The 16,450-nt window shown below is 45.2% G+C and overlaps 3 long non-coding RNA genes across 4 annotated transcripts; 2 read left to right on the top strand and 1 right to left on the bottom strand.

Annotated features, from left to right (window-relative positions):
• Positions 1 to 309: 309 nt before the first annotated feature.
• On the bottom strand, positions 310 to 2,427 carry LOC125517660. The gene is made up of 2 exons (XR_007287717.1): positions 2,264 to 2,427; positions 310 to 756 (listed from the first exon to the last, which is right to left on the bottom strand). It is a non-coding gene; the product is annotated as an uncharacterized LOC125517660 (long non-coding RNA).
• Positions 2,428 to 5,356: 2,929 nt separating this feature from the next.
• On the top strand, positions 5,357 to 6,738 carry LOC125513681. 2 transcript variants are annotated; one of them, XR_007286083.1, is made up of 3 exons: positions 5,451 to 5,622; positions 5,957 to 6,223; positions 6,307 to 6,738. It is a non-coding gene; the product is annotated as an uncharacterized LOC125513681 (long non-coding RNA). The 2 variants fall into 2 exon arrangements; XR_007286082.1 differs by lacking the exon at positions 6,307 to 6,738 and having other exon boundaries at positions 5,357 to 5,622; positions 5,957 to 6,121.
• Positions 6,739 to 7,362: 624 nt separating this feature from the next.
• LOC125513679 lies at positions 7,363 to 9,691 on the top strand. Its single transcript, XR_007286081.1, has 2 exons — positions 7,363 to 7,738; positions 9,129 to 9,691. It is a non-coding gene; the product is annotated as an uncharacterized LOC125513679 (long non-coding RNA).
• Positions 9,692 to 16,450: the final 6,759 nt, after the last annotated feature.

The following is a 16,450-nucleotide window of genomic DNA, read 5'->3' as shown; positions in this document are numbered from 1 at the left end:
GGCCCCACCGCTCGAACCCGCTGTCGCAGGTTCCCCTACTCCCGTGCGCAGCGGAGTTGGAGGGATGGGGGCGTGGCGGCGGAGGGCGTCTGGAGTTATCGTGCGGGAGACAGGGCTAGTTGAATCGTGTTTATATTATAATAGGACAGATGCCTGTGCGTTGCAACAGGACAGAAAATTGTCAACTCGCTAAAATTTAGTAAGCATTGTATAGAACTTCATCCATCAAAACTTCATGACAAGTAAGAAGAAAACCACTCAGGTTGTTTGCTCATCGCACTTCACAAACACAGTACATGCCACACGCAATAAATGAGTATATGACTGATTTGTGCACCATATACCAGTCATACATAATCATAGTTCCTATGAAAATTGGTACATATGCGAAAACCCTCTATATCTACATCATTATTCTATCTATGTAAAATAAATACAACAATGATCACCATGTACAATATGGCCATACAACAATCTGCACCTCTTTCTTCTACCATATTCTATCTATCTCGGTCAACTATACAAAAAAATACATACAACAAAATCTGTAAGCAAGGTCAGTTTTATCTACACAACAATCTGTACCCAAGGTCATATTTATCTATCTTCTATTCCTGCAAGTATGCAGTTATGCACAAACTTTTCTTCATACAGTAGGAGAAGGTTGCATTATATTCATACAACAATGGCAACACAGAGCAACCTCCTCTTTACTGTTTGATTTTGCATCAGCTTCCACGGCATGTTTAGCAGCTTCTGCTTAGTGTAATCTCAAAATTATTTGGAGAAAACTACAGCTTCATGGGAAAGCGAAATAATAGATTTACGAAGAGGGATATTCCTTTTATTGAGCAACAAAAAAAAGTTATCCTAAAACAGAATAAAATGCCAACAAATTTACTTGCTGGCACGTTGGCAGCGGTATGATCCCACAGAATAGATATTGTTCAAAGTAAGGTCATTGCTGGCAGGTTTGATCCACAAAATAACTGACATCAGATCCTCACTTGTGAGTAAATTAAGAAGTTTGTCATTACCACAGAGAAACTAAGTTGTCAACATCAAAGAGTTTCCTTTTCACTTTCCTAACCAACCATCCAAACAATCAACAGTAAATCTATAAATTTGATTGAACTAACCAAACACTGATAGGTCAAGTAGTTGAAACGATAATCTCTTTATGTCATAGATATCCAACATATATGCTTCTATCCTTGATGCCTAATGTAATGAACCATGATCGATGTCCAATTTGACGGTGCCACAGATTAGAAAGAAAATCTTGCTACAATGAATATTGTAATCTTACGACATGTAGAATTACTTTATGCAAAACCTCCTCTCATAACTTGCTAATTTTAAATGAATAATCTCATCTTTGTATTAGTTTGTTGGAATTTTGAAGCTTGGGGCTAATTTCTAAGATCTTGAAATTGTCTCAAATGACATGGTGCGCATGTGAAAAAGCAACATATATTCGCTAATTCAGTTTAACAAAAACTGTAAGCTATGCCAATCATGCTAAACAGCAGCATGCTTTGATGCGATTAGACACTGAGCTCTGGCCTCTAGAAAAAAACCGAGTTGCCCCAAACATATACCATACAGGCAACCTCATTAAGTGATATGCCACATAATTAATAAGAAAATTTATATGAACAACCTAAGCCAACATGCCGTAACTAAATTTAAGTATGAGACAGAATTAATGCTGCTGTCAAGGGCCTATATTTGTAGTTGATTGGCTGGAAATTCATGATTTTATTTCTTACTAGCCAATGGTTTTCTTTTACTGCACAAAATGCATCCCATATGAAAATGAATTCCGAATCCAGATGGAGCGCCAGTTGACAGCAACTTGCATCTGCTCTTTTGTGCCTCTTTGTTGGCTACAACATTACAAAATATCTGTGTGTATATCCTACTACAGTATATATGAATAGAAACAACTCAACTTGTCATGTGTTGAGAATAAATAAGGATGTAATACCTAACAAGTAGGTGGAATAGCTTGCCGCGCATTGCCTGCCTTCTGCGAGGCAAGAATAGCAAGAGAAATAGTTTCAAAACTCCAAAACAACAACTGCCGTATGCCTTTTTCAAAACACCATCGAATAATGTGCATGAAAAAAGAAGTTCAAAAGATCAGGAGATACTCAACTGGACCCAGCAAAAGCTAATTACCTATACAGTATACGTGGATCAGTTCTAATGGCTATATAGTAGCGGAGGTAATTAAGCAGCAAGATAGTTATTACTATACCTGGAATTAAGGTTGAATGAGGTCCACTTCAGGCCGCATCAGTTGTTCTGTATCCGCTGTTGCCGCCGTTGAGACGGTGTTGATTCCTTGCAGTGATGGCACGCTGATATAAATCCCCTATTTTCCGAGAAAGAAGATTGTAGACACTAACTGATGATCGTACCTTGCAGTGAGAGAAGTACTTGTTCATCTCCTCGCACTCGCAGCACGAAGCTTCTCAATATTCTTAGGTTTTGTCAAGCACTACATGAGGTTGTGAGCTACCAAAAAAAATACTATGAAACATCAATAATTCTAGTAACTGCCAACACTTATCAATCAACAATATCCACTTTAAATGCAGGCAAAGCATCCCAATTCAGTAAAAAAATCTTTAACTGAGGAACTCAGCTGGTCGTGCTAAAAGAGGAACCTGCTCGCAATCTTCATCAGTAATTGCTGCTGCAAAGTCAATCACTTACCTGTTATCGCATAGGCATTCCAACAAACACTGGCTGGGCACCACCCAAACAATCACGACAGCTAGCTTTACACCATCGGAGTGGCATGATGCATGGAATAGGAACAGTCATAGATGAGAGCGATTCAGCAATGTGTTCCCATAGTAGAGACATCCGAGACCACGCTTGTGTGGGGCCTGTGTGTCCGGTGCCAACCAAGGCAAAGCAGTAATGAAGTGAGGGCCACACTGGTCTAAGTCGTCCCGCCTCCTTCTCTTCTCTCCATCTCACCTCCTCTCTCTCCCTCGTCTCTTCTTCCCAGGAGGCCAAGCTGCCAAGTGTCGCAAACAGTTTTCATCGGACAAAAGCAAAGTAGTTGTACAGTACATAAAATATGGCAAAAGGTGCGCGCACACTGAAGTAACTATCATCAAGTTTCAGGTTCTGTAAATTTGCATCACAACTGTTTATTCATGAATTTTCAATCTTGGAAAACCGATTGCCCTATTCATCTCAGACTTGGACAAAGATTGTTAGACAAAGGTTCCAAATGTTATTTAATTCACTACGACTTCAACACTCTAAATTTGCTTACACATGAAATGAACTTGAAACAAAATCTAGCATGATAGAAACACAAACAATACATTAATGATCTGGACTGTGATACTTGAGATAAATTATACGAGTATTTGATCAATAGCAGATTATTGAAGGATGCAAAGTTTTACTTGCCTGTGAGTGGGCATAGGAGCGACTGGTGAGGAAGTTGAATGGCGTCGAGGTAGCAAATTTTTGCGGCGCCAGGCCGCCACTATATTACTTGTGGAAGCCTCGCAGACAGAGGCGGCGCCTGACCCGCTTCAAACAACGGGGTACAACTCCTTTGCTAAATTAACCACTGCGAGATAAAGTCATGTACTGGGAATTTACATGATGGATTGATGCTAAGTCAGAACTTCCAAACTGAGCCTCAATGGTTGGAGAGGAACACTGTCAGGAGAGTTGGACATGTTTGATTAGATCATTCCTACTAAATAAACCATCATAAAACAAAATCATGTACTGGAATATACATGTTGGATTTCTAAACTTGAAAACTGAGTTTCAAAGGTTGGAGATGAACACGAGGACAGCTGGACACATTTGATTGGATCATACATACTAATCAACCACCATTGAATAAAAATCCTGGTTCTGCTCTTCTCCTTTTATCCCTGATTAACGTAGGGATGCTTTGGAGTGGGTAATCATCATAGATACGAAGATAAACAAAAAGTGTGCAACTGATACCAATTTACAGAATGTTTCTAAAGTATCCAATGACAAATAACTGCAGGGACCTGCAAAATAGAAAAATCAAGTTAATAAAAGTTATCTACATATAAGTTGTAACATTATTTAATAATTGAAGTCTCGATTTAGTGAGACAAACTACAATGGCCCTAACACTCTGCTTGAACTACACTAATTATGATTTATGAATGAACAGAGATCAATTCCAATTGTGTAGCTGTGAAAGACCATGTCTACTTTTGTAGTGCTCTAGCTCTAGAAAAGCAGTCCATCATAGTTGTACTGATTCTCGTCAGTAACAGCAAAAGCTAATCCCAACCAAAGAGTATAATATAGTTGCCGGGAACCTGCTAGTACACATCCCAACCGGATCGAGCGTTACCCGGGGTAGGCCGGCTGGACGCAGAGGTGGCCGGGGTAGACCTTGGCGCGGTTGCGCCTTGTTGCTCGATGCGCTGGAGGCGCGTCTCCCTCGAGCACATGAAGAGGAGGCAGGGGACGAGCTACAGGAGCTCCATGGTGGAGGTCATGGTAGGTTGGGCGGCGCCAGATCGGGTAGAGGAGGTGCAGGGCGCACGGATCCGGGAGGGAGGCGCCGGATCTGGCCGATGGAGGTCCCGTGGCGGCGTTCGAACCTCCAAGGTGAGCTCGAGCACTGGGCATGGGGGTCCATGGTGCTGGCGCTGTGCTCCTAGAGAGAAGGAGGCAAGGAGATTAGAGAGAGAGAGAGGGGGGGAGAAAAGGCAGTGGAGCGGCGGCGTGACGTAGGTGGTCCTCGGCGGCGACGCCGGTCACCGGACGACGGGCGAGGAGGCCGACGAGGAGGCGCACAGGAGGAGGAGTTCGGGGTCAGGAGCTCTACGGGGTTGGTGGTGGCGGCGTATGTGCGGCGGCACTCGGGCTGGGTGGGCCAGATCTGGGCTCGAACCGTTTTTCTCACTTTAAAAAGGACCGTGGTTGATTATAGAAAATCAAGAATAAATCACCTATGGCTTCTGGTCGTCCGTCGTCGTCAATTTGTAAAAAAGTCCCTGTGATTTTCTATAATCAACCCGCGGTCCTTTTTAAAGTGAGAAAAACGGTTCGAGCCCAGATCTGGCCCGCCCAGCCCGAGTGCCGCCGCACATACGCCGCCACCACCAGCCCCGCAGAGCTCCTGACCCCGAACTCCTCCTCCTGTGCGCCTCCTCGTCGGCCTCCTCGCCCGTCGTCCGGTGACCGGCGTCGCCGCCGAGGACCACCTACGTCACGCCGCCGCTCCACTGCCTTTTCTCCCCCCCCTCTCTCTCTAATCTCCTTGCCTCCTTCTCTCTAGGAGCACAGCGCCAGCACCATGGACCCCCATGCCCAGTGCTCGAGCTCACCTTGGAGGTTCGAACGCCGCCACGGGACCTCCATCGGCCAGATCCGGCGCCTCCCTCCCGGATCCGTGCGCCCTGCACCTCCTCTACCCGATCTGGCACCGCCCAACCTACCATGACCTCCACCATGGAGCTCCTGTAGCTCGTCCCCTGCCTCCTCTTCATGTGCTCGAGGGAGACGCGCCTCCAGCGCATCGAGCACAAGGCGCAACCACGCCAAGGTCTACCCCGGCCACCTCTGCGTCCAGCCGGCCTACCCCGGGTAACGCTCGATCCAGTTGGGATGTGTACTAGCAGGTTCCCCGCAACTATATTATACTCTTCGGTTGGGATTAGCTTTTGCTGTTACTGACGAGAATCAGTACAACTATGATGGACTGCTTTTCTAGAGCTAGAGCACTACAAAAGTAGAGATGGTCTTTCACGGCTACACAATTGGAATTGATCTCTGTTCATTCATAAATCATAATTAGTGTAGTTCAAGCAGAGTGTTAGGGCCATTGTAGTTTGTCTCATTAAATCAAGACTTCAATTATTAAATAATATTACAACTTATATGTAGATAACTTTTATTAACTTGATTTTCTATTTTGCAGGTCCCTGCAGTTATTTGTCATTGGATACTTTAGAAACATTCTGTAAATTGGTATCAGTTGCACACTTTTTGTTTATCTCCGTATCTATGATGATTACCCACTCCAAAGCATCCCCGCGTTAATCTGGAATAAAAGGAGAAGAGCAGAACCAGGATTTTTATTCAATGGTGGTTGATTAGTATGTATGATCCAATCAAATGTGTCCAGCTGTTCTCGTGTTCATCTCCAACCTTTGAAACTCAGTTTTCAAGTTTAGAAATCCAACATGTATATTCCAGTACATGATTTTATTTTATGATGGTTTATTTAGTAGGAATGATCTAATCAAACATGTGCAACTCTCCTAACAGTGTTCCTCTCCAACCATTGAGGCTCAGTTTCCAAGTTCTGACTTAGCATCAATCCATCATGTAAATTCCCAGTACATGACTTTATCTCGCAGTGGTTAATTTAGCAAAGGAGTTGTACCCCGTTGTTTCAAGCGGGTCAGGCGCCGCCTCTGTCTGCGAGGCTTCCACAAGTAATATAGTGGCGGCCTGGCGCCGCAAAAATTTGCTACCTCGACGCCATTCAACTTCCTCACCAGTCGCTCCTATGCCCACTCACAGGCAAGTAAAACTTTGCATCCTTCAATAATCTGCTATTGATCAAATACTCGTATAATTTATCTCAAGTATCACAGTCCAGATCATTAATGTATTGTTTGTGTTTCTATCATGCTAGATTTTGTTTCAAGTTCATTTCATGTGTAAGCAAATTTAGAGTGTTGAAGTCGTAGTGAATTAAATATTATTTGGAACCTTTGTCTAACAATCTTTGTCCAAGTCCAAGATGAATAGGGCAAATGGTTTTCCAAGATTGAAAATTCATGAATAAACAGTTGTGATGCAAATTTACAGAACCTGAAACTTGATGATAGTTACTTCAGTGTGCGCGCACCTTTTGCCATATTTTACGTACTGTACAACTACTTTGCTTTTGTCCGATGAAAACTGTTTGCGACACCTGGCAGCTTGGCCTCCTGGGAAGAAGAGACGAGGGAGAGAGAGGAGGTGAGATGGAGAGAAGAGAAGGAGGCGGGACGACTTAGACCAGTGTGGCCCTCACTTCATTACTGCTTTGCCTTGGTTGGCACCGGACACACAGGCCCCGCACAAGCGTGGACTCGGATGTCTCTGCTATGGGAACACATTGCCGGATCGCTCTCATCTATGACTGTTCCTATTCCGTGCATCATGCCACTCCGATGGTGTAAAGCTAGCTGTCGTGATTGTTTGGGTGGTGCACAGCCAGTGTTTGTCGGAATGCCTATGCGACAATAGGTAAGTGATTGTCTTTGCAGCAGCAATTACTGATGAAGATTGCGAGCAGGTTCCTCTTTTAGCACGACCGGCTGAGTTCCTCAGTTAAAGATTTTTTTACTGAATTGGGATGCTTTGCCTGCATTTAAAGTGGATATTGTTGATTGATAAGTGTTGACAGTTACTAGCGTTGTTGATGTTTCATAGTATTTTTTTGGTAGCTCACAACCTCATGTAGTGCTTGAGAAAACCTGAGAATATTGAGAAGCTTCGTGCTGCGAGTGCGAGGAGATGAAAAAGTACTTCTCTCACTGCAAGGTACGATCATCAGTTAGTGTCTACAATCTTCTTTCTCGGAAAATAGGGGATTTATATCAGCGTGCCATCACTGCAAGGAATCAACACCGTCTCAAGGGCGGCAACAGCGGATACAGAACAACTGATGCGGCCTGAAGTGGACCTCATTCAACCTTAATTCCAGGTATAGTAATAACTATCTTGCTGCTTAATTACCTCCGCTACTATATAGCCATTAGAACTGATCCACGTATACTGTATAGGTAATTAGCTTTTGTTGGGTCCAGTTGAGTATCTCCGGGTCTTTTGAACTTCTTTTTTCATGCACATTATTCGATGGTGTTTTGAAAAGGCATACGACAGTTGTTGTTTTGGAGTTTTGAAACTATTTCTCTTGCTATTCTTGCCTCGCAGAAGGCAGGCAATGCACGGCAAGCTATTTCACCTACTTGTTAGATATTGCATCCTTATTTATTCTCAACACATGACAAGTTGAGTTGTTTCTATTCATATATACTGTAGTAGGATATACACACAGATATTTTGTAATGTTGTAGCCAACAAAGAGGCACAAAAGAGCAGATGCAAGTTGCTGTCAACTGGCGCTCCATCTGGATTCGGAATTCATTTTCATATGGGATGCATTTTGTGCAGTAAAAAAACCATTGGTTAGGAAGAAATAAAATCATGAATTTCCAGCCAATCAACTACCAAATATAGGCCCTTGACAGCAGCATTAATTCTGTCTCATACTTAAATTTAGTTACGGCATGTTGGCTTAGGTTGTTCATATAAATTTTCTTATTAATTATGTGGCATATCACTTAATGAGGTTGCCTGTGTGGTATATGTTTGGGGCAACTCGGTTTTTTTCTAGAGGCCAGAGCTCAGTGTCTAATCGCATCAAAGCATGCTGCTGTTTAGCATGATTGGCATAGCTTACAGTTTTTGTTAAACTGAATTAGCGAATATATGTTGCTTTTTCACGTGCGCACCATGTCCTTTGAGACAATTTCAAGATCTTAGAAATTAGCCCCAAGCTTCAAAATTCCAACAAACTAATACAAAGATGAGATTATTCATTTAAAATTAGCAAGTTATGAGAGGAGGTTTTGCATAAAGTAATTCTACATGGCGTAAGATTACAATATTCATTGTAGCAAGATTTTCTTTCTAATCTGCGGCACCGTCAAATTGGACATCCATCATGGTTCATGACATTAGGCATCAAGGATAGAAGCATATATGTTGGATATCTATGACATAAAGAGATTATCGTTTCAACTACTTGACCTATCAGTGTTTGGTTAGTTCAATCAAATTTATAGATTTACTGTTGATTGTTTGGATGGTTGGTTAGGAAAGTGAAAAGGAAACTCTTTGATGTTGACAACTTAGTTTCTCTGTGGTAATGACAAACTTCTTAATTTACTCACAAGTGAGGATCTGATGTCAGTTATTTTGTGGATCAAACCTGCCAGCAATGACCTTACTTGAACAATATCTATTCTGTGGGATCATACCACTGCAAACGTGCCAGCAAGTAAATTTGTTGGCATTTTATTCTGTTTCAGGATAACTTTTCTTTTTGTTGCTCAATAAAAGGAATATCCCTCTTCATAAATCTATTATTTCGCTTTCCCATGAAGCTGTAGTTCTCTCCAAATAATTTTGAGATTACACTAAGCAGAAGCTGCTAAACATGCCGTGGAAGCTGATGCAAAATCAAACAGTAAAGAGGAGGTTGCTTTGTGTTGCCATTGTTGTATGAATATAGTGCGACCTTCTGCTATTGTATGAAGAAAAGTATGTGCATAACTGCATACTTGCAGGAATAGAAGATAGATAAATATGACCTTGCGTACAGATTGTTGTGTAGATAAAACTGACCTTGCTTACAGATTTTGTTGTATGTATTTTTTTGTATAGTTGACCGAGATAGATAGAATATGGTAGAATAAAGAGGTGCAGATTGTTGTATGGCCATATTGTACATGGTGATCATTGTTGTATTTATTTTACATAGATAGAATAATGATGTAGATATAGAGGGTTTTCGCATATGTACCAATTTTCATAGGAACTATGATTATGTATGACTGGTATATGGTGCACAAATCAGTCATATACTCATTTATTGCGTGTGGCATGTACTGTGTTTGTGAAGTGCGATGAGCAAACAACCTGAGTGGTTTTCTTCTTACTTGTCATGAAGTTTTGATGGATGAAGTTCTATACAATGCTTACTAAATTTTAGCGAGTTGACAATTTTCTGTCCTGTTGCAACGCACAGGCATCTGTCCTAGTAGTAGGTAAAGATAAAGATTATCTTTATATTAGTATCACCTCATTTATATTACAATTTTGTCTATATACAAATTGTAAAAGCGTATTATGACATGAGAAGAAAGCGTATTGTGACGGTGAACCCACGGAGTCAATCCGTGCTTTATTATTAGGGATAGATTTGATGCATGCACATATTTTTATAATCTATTTGTTTATTATTACCGTGCAGAGTTGACGATGGTTAGTGGAACAATGGTGGACAGGTGGTTGCGGTCAGCGGTGCAGGACATGAAAGAAAATAACCGGACAGAGGTTTTATGTCCGTGTCAAAAATGCAAATGAATAGTTTGGCTCGACCCCCATGACGATGGTCGTGTCGAAGCGCACCTGCTCATGACTGGTTTCATGGATGGCTATACTCGGTGGATAATTGAAGATGAGGATGACGATGTTGAGGATGCCGACGGGGCAGGCAATGATGACACGGGGAAAGACAAAGAGATGATCGATAATGGCGGCGGGGAAGAGGCCGGACATGGCGGCGGAGAAGGGGCCGGACATGGCGGCGGAGAAGGGGCCGGGCATGGCGGCGGAGAAGGGGCCGGACATGGCGGCAGAGAGAACGACATGGACTCCATGCAGCAGAGTTCGTCGGTACTAAGTTCAATGGTGCGGAACCCTCATGTTCAAGCGTTGCTTCGCAAGGAGACGAGTACTGAGAGAGCTGCTTCTAGAGAGGAGGCTAAGCTGGAGCAACTAGTGGTAGAATCGAACACTCCATTGTATGATGGTTGCAATCCTAAGGTGTCCCGCTTGAGTTTCACGCTCCAACTCCTGAAGACGAAGGCTAAAAACAAATGGACCGACACTAGCCTCGATGAGCATCTCAAGTACCTAAAGGATGTTCTTCCTGTGGGTAATCTATGTCCTAGTAGTGTTGATGAGGCCAAGAAGATCGTGTGCCCTCTTGATCTGCCACATCTTAGATACCATACATGCATCACGATTGCATAATTTATCGGAAGGAGCACGCAGAAAAGTGGTATGGCCGATGTGCAATGCTTCTTGATACAAGAAGGCCGGGAAGAAATGTCCCTAGAAAGTGGTATGGTACTTACCGATCACTCCCAGTCTCCAGAGGTATTTTGTAGATCCCAAGGAAGCAAAGCTAATGCGCTGGCACGCGTAGAGGAAGAAGCCCAACGATGGAGATGATCCGAAGCTGAGACACGTTAAGGATGGAAGCCAGTGGAGAGCGTTGAACAGCTTCTATCGGTATTTTGAATGTGATGCAAGGAGCATCGTGCTCGGCGCGTGTACCGATGGCATGAACCCGTTTGGCAACTAGAACACCAACCATAGCACATGGCCCATGCTTGTATGGATGTACAACCTCCCCCCTGGTTGTGCATGAAATCGAAGTACATTCACATGATCATGCTTATTCAAGGGCCGAAACAACCAGGAAATAATATTAATTTGTATCTGGGGCTAGTTCAAGAGGAGTTAGACACGTTATGGAAAACACCGGCCAAGACATGGGACGCCAGCAAAGGCGAGTATTTCAACATGAGAGTCGCGCTGATCATGACAGTGCAGGACTATCTCGGTTACGGATATGTGGCAGGCTAGGTGTGCCATGGATATTGCGGATGCATGCGGTGCATGGATGATACGACGTCTCAGCAGCTAACGTCAAGGAAAGATGGCGGGTCTGGGAAAATCATGTACATGGGGCATCGAAGATGGCTCGAACAGGACGACCCATGGAGAAACCGTGGAGATCTATTCAATGGTCATACTGAGCATCGAGGACCTCCACGTAAGCGGAGCGGTGCCGAAATTGATGAGCTGTTGAAAAACTGGAAGGAGTGCCCCGCGCCGGGAAAGACGATGAGAAAGGCGTCGTAGCCGCTACTGAAGGTATGGAAGACGAGGTATGTGTTCTGGGACTTGGAGTACTGGCACAAACATGATACACCTCATTGCCTTGATCAAATGCATATTTGTAAGAATGTCCTTGAGAGCTTGCTCGCAACACTGATGAACATGTCAGAAAAACCAAGGATGGGCCGAAGGCAAGAAAAGACTTGCAAGATTTGAAAGTCAGGGAAGATCTGCACATGCCGCCCCGTAAAATGTCAGACGAGGCAGAGACGGAGACGAAGGCACGGGATAAGAAGGGCAAGAAAATAAAGAAAGAGGATTATTGCCCCCTTTCTTCCCCCGTCGCACCACCGCACCCCGGCGCTCGCCCCCGACCCCGGCCGGCGCTCGCCCCGACCCGGCCCTCGCCCCCGACCCCGGCGCTCGCCCCCGACCCCGGCAGGCGCTCGCCCCCGACCCCGGCCGGCGCTCGCCCTGACCCGGCCCTCGCCCCCGACCCCGGCGCTCGCCCCCGACCCCGGTGCACTCTCCCCAACCCGTCGGCCCTCGCCTCCCTCCTCTGCTTCCTCCCCTCCCAACCTCGGCCGTCGTCGGGCCTGCCTCCTCGCCCCTGCACCCTCTGTAAACCCCCCCCCCTCTCTCTCTCTGCTAGCTAGGTTTCTTCGGTTAATTTACTTAGGTTTTAGTTAGGGCAGTAAGTTAATTAGGTTATCTGTTTAGTTATGAATTTAGCTAGGTTTTAAAATAGGACAGAAATTTAGGGTTAAGCAATTGTAGTTAAAAGAAAAGGCAGCATTTAAGCAATTGTCCAAATCAACATCCCTTGTTAAAGCAAATTTAGCTAGGCTAAATTTATATGGAAATTTGAACTGGACATGTGATATGTGGATATGTCATGTTTTGGACATGTCATGTTTGGAATTTGAACATGTCATTTGGACATGTGATGTTTTGGTTCAATTTTGGTAAATGATCCGAGTGGCCTATGTTACGCCGGAATGTTGATTCATTTCCATTCCCGTGAATTTCAGGCGCTCGATATGTCCATTTTTTAGCAAAGGTCATGGAGAAATTTGTCGTGAATAAAGGCATGATTTGTGCTACATAGTTGGCATATCGAGTGCTGGCACATAGATTTCTTTTTTATGTCATTTCTCATTTATTCATACTTTCAGAAATAAACGAGGACACTTAATCAAAGGAAACATGTCGAACAACGAAGAAACTGGGCCTTCTGACCAAGATGCAGACGAGATGGATTATGAGGGTGAACAAGAGTACCTCGACTATTTGACTGCTAAGAAAGGTTTGCAGGTCGGCCTCGATGATGCTACTGACGCCGACATCGACACCGACGGTGCCGGCACCGATGGCGGCGCCGAGACCGGCGGGGAAGATACCGGCGGGGATGGTACCGGCGCCGATGCCGCTATCGAAAAGAGGAAGCATAAGAAGCAGAGGATACAAAAACCTAACAAACTAGGGATTGGACGACTTGTGGTCACAAAGATGGCACCTGGCAAGTTTGAGCTATTAGAGCCGGAAGAACCTCGCAAGTGCTATGGGAACCAATTAGGATGCATCCTACGGGAATGCGTGAGCATCAACGACGATGACTTAAGGAGTAAAGAACATTTGACGCAGTTGCTCCTAACGAAGTTGCACAAGAGATTCAAGTTCCCCGACCGGGATGATAACATAGACAACCGTGGGATGATCCGAAGATGAAAAAGAATAACAATCACGCCATGGGCATGTTTAGCAATGATTTGGCCTCCTGGAAAGGGAGGGTGAAACGAGCTATTGAGGCTGACAAACCCCTGTCCAAGATTATGGAGGAAAATCCGACACTTACGGAAGAGGAGTTCGAAAAGTTCAAGGACACTTGCGCTACCGAGGCAGCCAAGGATAAGGCTGCGAAATTCAAGAGCCTTCAGCAAAGGAACACGGGGAAGCATCGCCTTGGAAGCCGTGGCTACCTCGGTAAAAGGCCCATATGGGATAAGGAGGACGCGGAACGTGAAGTCGCGAGTCTCCCAGACCCCTTCGCGAAGTTCACCAACCCCTTGGAGCGTGACTTCATCTGGGCCCGCTACAAGTGGGACAAGGAGAAAATGTTTTTTACATGGACCAGATCACGAGGAAATTGATTAGACTACTGGAGAAGCATCACCAGCTTGCAGACGAAAGCCCTACTTCTCCGACAAGGCCCAAGTGGGACACCCCTCTCAACCGGGCCTTGAACAAACTTAAGGGACTCCCTTTGGGCCAGCGGTCGCAATATGGTCGTGTGCACGGCGCTGGAGACGGTGCCATGTGGAAGGTGTTTTACAACGAGGGCCCGGAGGCCAAGAAGCAGAAAAAGAAGTTTAGTCAGGTGGACATCTACGCAAAGGTGAAGCTTGCGGTCGAGAAAAAAGCAGCTGAGGACGCGGAAAAACAGCTGAGGAGAAAAATGAGTTGCCACGATAGGCAGTCAATGCAGCTGTAACTACCTGCAGAAATGATTTCGCTACTAACTTGGTTCCAGCTATCATCAACTGGACGAAGGAAAATCCAGACAAGACGGTAAATGATTTCCCGATGCCCAGTTTCATCGGGAGCAACTCCATGAACAACAACAACACCGCACCATCACTTGCTCACGCAACCGGGCCTCCTCTCGCGGTCGCTCCCGCTCATAGCAGCCCGTCCTCAGTCTCTGGAGCGCTAGGTGGGCCTTCGTCTTTGGATGAGCTCGACGCCGTCACGGTAATTACATGTCGCACCAACATATATATATATATATAGAATATTCCATTTTCGTTGCCTTTCGGATGTTTTACGCCACAGACATATGTGTTTGCAGGGCGAAGAAACCCCGTGCACCATACTCTACTTGATCAAAGGCTAGAAGGTGGACGTGGGAAAGGGGATGATAATGAACCCCATGCAATCCATGTTCCACAACCAGCCGATCCCCGCTGGGCACTTCAGGGTTAGCTAGTCTAGTGTGAAATTGGGGCACAAGCATTTGCCTCCTCCGGTATATCCCGTGGGAGAGGACGACGAGACCCCGCCACGGATTGGAAACTGCAAGGGTTGGGTGTTGCTATGGCTGAAGAATCTTATTCATCTGGAGACGTCCGAGAGCACACCAATAACCACACATCAACAAGCATGTGCGGAGACCACCACCCCGCCTACGCAATTACCAGCTCCTGTAGTGCCGAGTGAGAGCGGCGGTCGACGTGATGAAGGGGGTGCAATAGTACTGGTTGATGTAATCAGTCCTGTAGAATAGAGAATGGATGATGAGACGAAGGTCGACCCTATGGGTTTCCTCAATACAAACGCGTATGACTGTGATATAGATATGATGAGTCAACCATATGACGAATCGGGCTATCAGCATGCTAATGAGGATATGGATGATATGCCCGGGCAGGAAGGTCGTTGGAAGGATTGCAAAAAGTCTCTCTTCATGAATTCCTCACAGGACACGCCTGAAGATGTCGCCTCAACACAGGCTCAACTAGCCGGGGGTCGTATAGTGCTTAGCCCGGGAACCCTGGGGCAGGGGTTAAGGAAGGGTCTAGAAGGTGTGCCCAAGAAAAAGGAGAGGAAGAGATCGGGGAAGATAACTGCCTCCAAACAAGCAAGAGCACAAAGCAGCCAGACGATGCATTCTGAAGAGCGTGTACCCGTGAAAGGTGCTGCCATGTTCCATCTCACGGGCGAGCCGATGCTACCGCCGAAACCGCTGGAGGCACTATCAGGGGATCTCAGGAGACTGCACGACCATGTGCTGTCGACTGAGAAAAGCCTACTAGCCTCAAAGGATCCAGGATATCCGACATACGCGGCTTGTGTGCCTGAGGGGAAGTGCTACGTCGATACACGGCCCGCAGAGGTGTTCTTCCTGCGGTTTGACCATATCTTTGAGATGTTTCTGACAAGGCGGCTCGATTTTACAATCGTTCGCCTTTTTGCGCTACATATGAGCTCCGTCATGAAGAGTGAAGAAGTCTCGCAAATCTGTGTGGCGGATCCGTACTACATGCACGAGTCTTTCTTGAGTCTCGGCGACTTTGAGCGTGAAACTACTAGGGAGTACCTCCAAAACTTCATGGTACAGAATAAGGACCGGGAAATTGTCCTCGTGCCTTATCATCCAAAGTAAGTCAGTTCCGGACAACCCTTTCGTACATTAAAATCATTCCTTCTCTCTCATATGGGGAATAATTTGAGGTGTCTTTTCCCCGCATCAACGGGCGTGCCGTCCTTATCATTCTTTACCCGCAAGTCTCCCACGCCATGTATTTTGACCCTTCCAGAGACTACGAGAAAAAAGACTACACCCACATAATGAATATTCTAGATGATGTTCTCCAAGGCTTCAGCATTAGAGGTCGCCACATGCAGATCAGGAAACAAAGGAACAAGAAGATGGGTTTCACGCATAAAACTAACTTCTCCTGCATCCATGTCCCAAAACCAAGCAAGAAGGATGGATTCTACACCGTCCATCTCATGATTCAGTTCAACATGGATCACAAAAGCTTCGCATGAGAAGTAGAAATGATGATCATATCCACAAGTGGCTAGAATCTCATGGAGAAGCAGATTATAAACTTAGAGATGACTTCTTTCGCATCCAAAGCGACATTGCGACGATCATCATGAAAGAAGTCGTCGATGAGAAGGGGATGTTCCACCACGGCCCTATATCGCGAGCTGA

The sequence above is a fragment of the Triticum urartu genome, chromosome 6 (assembly GCF_003073215.2).
Source record: "Triticum urartu cultivar G1812 chromosome 6, Tu2.1, whole genome shotgun sequence".
Lineage (NCBI taxonomy): Eukaryota > Viridiplantae > Streptophyta > Magnoliopsida > Poales > Poaceae > Triticum > Triticum urartu.
This window is presented reverse-complemented; position numbering and strand designations above follow the sequence as displayed.